The sequence below is a fragment of the Octopus bimaculoides genome, chromosome 24 (genome assembly GCF_046866305.1).
Source record: "Octopus bimaculoides isolate indiv1 chromosome 24, ASM4686630v1, whole genome shotgun sequence".
Classification (NCBI taxonomy): Eukaryota; Metazoa; Mollusca; class Cephalopoda; order Octopoda; family Octopodidae; genus Octopus; species Octopus bimaculoides.
The window spans coordinates 5,192,220-5,199,029 of NC_142951.1; the positions used below are offsets into that span (position 1 = coordinate 5,192,220).

Here is a 6,810-nt window from a genome sequence, read left to right on the forward strand (position 1 = left end):
AATATTAGCTTGAGCGACTACAAACAACAATTATAATAACTACCACAAACACCACCACCACCACCACCACAGCCACAACCGCTACCACAACCACCACCAAACTACCAAAACTGCCGCTGTCATACCAGCTAATGCTACTACCACTCCCACTAACACCACTACCACCACCACAACCACTATCACCACCTTCACAGCCACCACTGTGACCGTCACGACTGCCACCATCACTCCAACTTCTATCACCACTTTCACTACCACCACCACCACCACCACCACTACCACTACTACTGCTACTACTACTGCTACTACCATCACAATCGACACCACAGAGTGTCTGAAGCAACACCGTTTGAAGCAAGTCTGGATTTTGGGGGATTTCAATACCAACGCCAACCAGTCTCTAAGGTATGATATACAGACATTCGTTAACCTTCGGTGTGTGTGTGTGTGTGCGGTGAGGGTGCAGTGTGGTAGTGGTGGGGAGGTTAACGGAAGAAGGGTTTGATATATATATATATATATATATATATAACATAGATGTTCCCCTCCTGGATGGTGAGATTACTGTTGCTTTGTCCCGGATCAGACTTCGTTCAGCAGACCTATAGTCAAAGACGTTCCAGCCGTGAACGTCCCATCATTTTCAATATCAAGAGATTACATCGTTCAGTATGTCTATTCATGTTTTTGTTTTTGTTTCTTGCGTTTTGTTTGTTTGTTTTTTGTCTTTTGTTTTTGTTTTTGTTTTTGCTTGTTTTGTTTTTTGTGGTTGCGTTTAAGGAGAATGGTTGTAAGGTGTGAAATGCGATTTGACAAAAGTTTGGTTCCTATTTCTAGCAGGGGTCAATCGTCCATGCAAAGGCCACAAAGACCCCTTCTTTGTCAGAGGCTTGTGGAAGCGATGCAGAAACTCTAACTTTCATCGTGGGTCAATCGGTATGAGAAGATCGATATCTAGACCATAAACATAGATGGGGATATAAACGAAGCTGGTGTTTGGTCCCGAATACTTACAACAAGACTAAACTCTACTCGAGGCCCCTCAGGCTTTGATTTGTTTAGGGGTTCAGCAGAGCGATGTGTTAGATTTATAACCTAAGGGATTAAAACATGAATCTGGTACGGAATAATTAGCGCAAAACAAGAATTGAAAAAAAGGGGGCTTTGGCAGCTGACGCTAAATTCTTCAGTCGCAGATCCATGGTCTTTCGGTACCGACCGATGTTTATCTATAAGGTTAGTGTCATTTTAAATTACCTCCAAGTATGGTACAGTATGGTACAGTATGGTACAGTATGGTACAGTATGTTATGGTATGGTATAGTATGGTATGGTATGGTTTGGTACTAATTCTGCCTTCTTTGAGCTTTGAATTCCTAGCACAATCGTAGGAGCGCCGTCGGGATATACATGGTGTATTTTGTGTGTTTCAAATTCAACAATGCTCTCGTCATTTCTTATCATAGTCGATTGCTTTCTGGGAGGCGCTAATGATATTCTATGGACACGAATGTGTCTCTTGAGGCCTGTTGGTGCCTTGCAAACATTTTGGCAAATGGAAAAAGTTGAGGACTCAGTTTGATTGAGTGCTTGTAGATCATTTACTACGTGTTTTCTTGAGTGGACGGCAAGGCCTGCTCTGTGCTTTGCTTCGTATCACAAAACCACAATGACAGGTAAGGTTTCCACTTAGAGGAACACCGTATTGCCAGCGTGGTTTCATGCTTGCACGAAGTTGGTCCCATTCACAAGTCTTTAATCTGCCAAGGTTATTGCAGAAGACATTTACTTAAGGTGGCACGCAGTGGTACCGAAACCGGAACCAAGTTATTAGGAAACAGGCTTCTTATCACACATCCACGCCTGCACTTAAATATGAATGCTACATAATTTATTCACCTTTATTGAAGTTGAATATATTTATTTATATAAGGTGGAGAAGAAAGAAAAAACCCCACACAACTATGCGTTTTATATATATACGTATGTTTGTCAATACAGAAAATTATGGGTAGGTTTGGGGTGGGAGGAACACCAAGGGAATTATGGGAAGGTCATTATTTACATTTGATGACACCACCCTTTTTACCTATAATGTGACTACTCATTTTGATTGATATGATTCAACACGTTACCTGTATAACCTAAACTATGTAGGGGATTTCAAAAGAGACCATTGTCTGTTCGCGCGGTGTGTGTGAAGAGGAGGAGGAGGAGGAGGAGGAGATGGACAACGACGACGACGACAATGATGATGAGGAGGAGGAGGAGGATGACGACGATGACGACGATGATGATGATGATGATGGTGGTGGTGGTGGTGGTGGTGGTGGTGACGACGGCGATGATATTGTAATAATTGTTGCAGCAGTTCCTGCTCTTTTGCTTCGTGGCCACTGCGACAGGAACGAGAATGATAACGGTAAAGTAAGAAACATGGCGATGCTAAGAGCTAAGATAGTTAAAAAAATTGATTGGCTACCGGCACCGAATTTCGTTTCTCCATTGTCTTTGCTCGTTTCGCTGGAAGCGAGGTGAAGTCGAACCAAGGAGAAAAGACAATAAACGAGAGAAGAGCAGTTGATACCAATGACAGATAGAAAAACAGAAACATAAGCTACAAGCCACAATACATACATATGTGTGTATGTGTGTATGTGTGTGTGTGCGTGTGTATGTATACGTATACATGTATATGAATATATATATATATATATATGTATATATATATATATATATACATATATATACATATATAGGGAGAATATTTATATATATGTATATATATATATGAACATATATATACATACATTTTATATATACATATATATATATAAACGTACATATATATGTACATATATATACACATATATATATACATATATATATATATATATATATATATATATATATATATATATATATATATATATATATATATATATATATATATATATATATATATATATATATATATATATATATATATACAAGAAGACTTTTAAAGGAGATAATTAAACAATATGTTGCGTTCATACACATACATACGCCCACACATACACACATATATACACATATATATTTATATACGTATATATTTATATATATATATATATATATATATATATATATATATATATATATATATATATATATCCATACATAGATACATACACACATCCGAAACCCTATTGTATGGAATATGAGAAACAAAGAAAAATTTAAAAAGAAGAAAAACAAAACAGTGAAGGAAAAGATAATAGAATTTTTTTTTTTTAAATAAAAATAACAGAAAAATAACAAAAATAACAAAAATAACAAAACGCTGCGAAACACAAAGAAGAATTAAACGAGTTGGAATTAGAAGATTCGAAGATAAACTTCATCACCATCATCATCATCATCATAATCATCATCAGTAGTAGCAGTAGTAGTAGTAGTAGTAGTAGTAGTAGTAGTAGTAGTAGTAGTAGTAGTAGTAGTAGTAGTAGTAACTATTATTGTTCTCTGTTTTGTGGTATTGTATTCAATTCTTTTTTTTGTCTTTTATTTTCTATTCTATTTTATAATTTATTTTATAATTTATTTTATTTTATTTTAGTTTATTCTCCTTCTTCTTCTTCTTCTTCTTCTTCTTCTTCTTCTTCTTCTTCTTCTTCTTCTTCTTCTTCTTCTTCTTCTTCTTCTTCTTCTTCTCCTTCTTCTTCTTCTTCTTCTTCTTCTTCTTCTTCTTCTTTTTCTCGTTCCCGCTTCTGTGCGAGTGTCGAAAGATTTGATTTTCACGTGACAAGAATTTCCTAGCGATAAAATAACAACAGTTAATAATAATAATAATAATAATAATAATAATAATAATAATAATAGGTATCGGATAATGTATATTAGTGTGGTGGTGGTGGTGGTGGTGGTGGTGGTGGTGGTGGTCGAAACTGTATGATTCGGTTAATAGGTTCCTTAATATTGGAGCTGAAAGGGGTTAGTAGAAAGTAGATGAGTACTGAGAGATAATGAGAGCGGGAGAGAGAGAGAGAGAGAGAGAGAGAGAGAGAGAGAGAGAGAGGGGGAAACAGAGAGAGAGGGGAAACAGAGAGAGGGGGAGGAACAATAAGAGATAGAGGAGGGAGGAAGAGAAAGAGTGAGAGGAGGTACACAGGACGTGGATAGAAGGATGAAGAAAAAGATGAAGAGAGGATAGAGAAAAGAAAGAGAGGAGACAAGATATATACATATATATATATATATATATATATATATATATATATATATATATATATATATATGTATGTATATATACATATGGACAGAGAGAAAGGGAGAGAGAGGAAGTTACATACATACATAATGCATATATACATACATACATTTACATGCATATACATATAAGTATTTGTAAATTTATATTTGTATACATAATTAGATAGATAGAAATAAAGACGGGTTAATGGACGGATAGATAGATAGATAGATAGATAGATAGATAGATAGATAGATAGATAGATAGATAGATAGATAAGCAGACGCATGCAGACAGGCAGGCAAGTAGATACAGACACATGGATGGCAATACGGCAGTGGCAGCCACTAATGTACTCCAAGCAGATGTATATCTTAATTTTGTGCGACACGCGTTCAAGTGAATAAGGTCAAAGCGATGTAGTTCATGCATTGTGAAAGCAATGCACTTATGAAACATCGGCCCATTGTTATGAATTTTCGCCGCCAGTCAATGTACGGAAAGGAATTCTTCATGAAAGAAACGTATCAGATTTTCCTCTGGTTTTTAATCTGATTCGCAAAATACTTTCAAATTATTTAGATAGCTTGAAGACAACTGTAATATCTAGGTAATGAATAACTCGCCAAGCAGGGTTGTTATCTCTCAAAAGCTATAAGAAATGAAGGTATCTCTGTCCTTATACTTCACACGCTATTCATTATCGTCTCTTCTCTCTCTTCTCTCTTTCTCTATTTCTATCAATTTATTTATCTCTATCTTTTCTTAATGAGTATTTAAGTAAAGAATGTATGTAAAGTGTGTGTATATGTCTGTGTGTGAGAGAATGTGTATGAATATACATGTATCAATAGATAAACTGATGGTCAGAGTTCACCTAGGAATAAATGTCTCATTTTTGCCATACAGTTTCAAATTATCCATGAAGAGGAGGTGGTTGATTGTTTGTGGTTTTTCCTTTAGTTGGTACCCCAGGTTCATTTTCCTGAGTACCAAAGTCAGAACGAAAAGCAACAGAGATAGGCTTTCACCCTGGAAAATCCCACTTCTGATACCTAAAATGCCCAGGCTTTTTCCGGAAGATGTCAGTTCAGTTTTCCATCCCACCATTCTTCTCTTCAGGAAACATGCTACATTCCTCACAATTCCAAACAGATCGAAGCCCTCGATGATCCACCAATGTGGAATCATATCACAAGTTTTGTGATAGTCAATCCAGGCCATTCCCAGATTTGTTCTCCTTCGTTTACAATCTTGCATTACCATTTTGTCTATCAACAGTAGATCTTTGGTACCTCTGCATCTCATTCTACCGCCTTTTTGTTCTGGCAATAATACATCGTTCTCATCAAGAAATTTATACAGTTCTGCAATTTTCTTCTGAAAAAATTCTATAGGTCCCAGTGTATTCAGCTGCCCGAGGATCTCGAGTGTAGGGGCCCAGTTACGATCTTTGTATGCTGTGGATTGCTGTCAATAATTACTACAGGACCCAGTATAATGATTCGACTGTGTTTTATAATGCAGCTAAGACGGCCTTGCTTAGAGGTAGAGTTCGTACGGGTATTATACACATTATCTAATATCTAGGAGAAATGCTTTTTGTAGCTAAAAGATTATTGTATTTTCACTGGAATATATGTTAAGATTATTTAGGTGCAGAAGAATACAGAAAAATAAATTTTGCTGAAATAGAATGGAAAATTCTGTGGTAACAAAATTGATTATAAATGCGCAAAAGACACAAACTAAGACGGCAATTAAATTAAATTAGAGGCTACTCGTTGCAATACATTTCAATGCTGTGTGGGGGAAATAATGCAATTTAAACGAAAATAAAAAAGTAATGCCACACATATATATATATACATATACATACATATATATATATATATATATATATATATATATATATATATATATATATACATATACATACATATATATTTATATATATATATATATATACATACATATATACATATATATAATAGCCTCTCTAATTTAATTACATTGCTATTTTTTGCAATTAATTAAATTCTTGCGTCATTCGTTTACTCGCAATCAAAAAAAATCTATAACCTCAATTCGAGAACATTCTGCTCTTAAGATCAAATTTTATTTAACTCATTCTTTCACGTAACTAAACTTACATCTTTTCTCTCTACTTCATTCTCTACTTTTATTGTTATTATAGTGAAAGGTCGCAAGACGATACTTAAATATTTCATGTACATACATACTTACATATATATATATGCATGAAGGAAACCAAGAAAATATAAGAGATTGCTTCTAAAATATTTACATACATCCGCTTACGCAGGTTTCATTAACAGCGAATGAATATGCTAGTTTACATAGTATAAATTACATAATCAAAGTGCATTGTCAAATCTTCAGAGACCTGTTACCATCATGGGCATAGGAGGTTATTTGTCGTGCAATCTAAATTTTAAGACTCATATAAATATATAGATATGTATGCATACATATGCATATATGTGTGTGGGGGGGGTATGTGTGTGTGTGTGTACATACATACATATACATAAAGGGTATAAATGGCGGGCTTT

General features: G+C 35.0%; 1 protein-coding gene across 1 annotated transcript in view; it reads left to right on the top strand.

Annotated features, from left to right (window-relative positions):
• The first annotated feature begins 272 nt into the window (after window positions 1–272).
• LOC106874398 (uncharacterized) overlaps window positions 273–6,810 on the top strand; it is a 44,178-nt gene continuing 37,640 nt past the window's right edge. The window contains exon 1 of the mRNA XM_089341481.1: window positions 273–405. The gene's annotated coding sequence lies outside the window, so the exon portion shown is untranslated. The remainder of the gene's footprint in view (window positions 406–6,810) is intronic.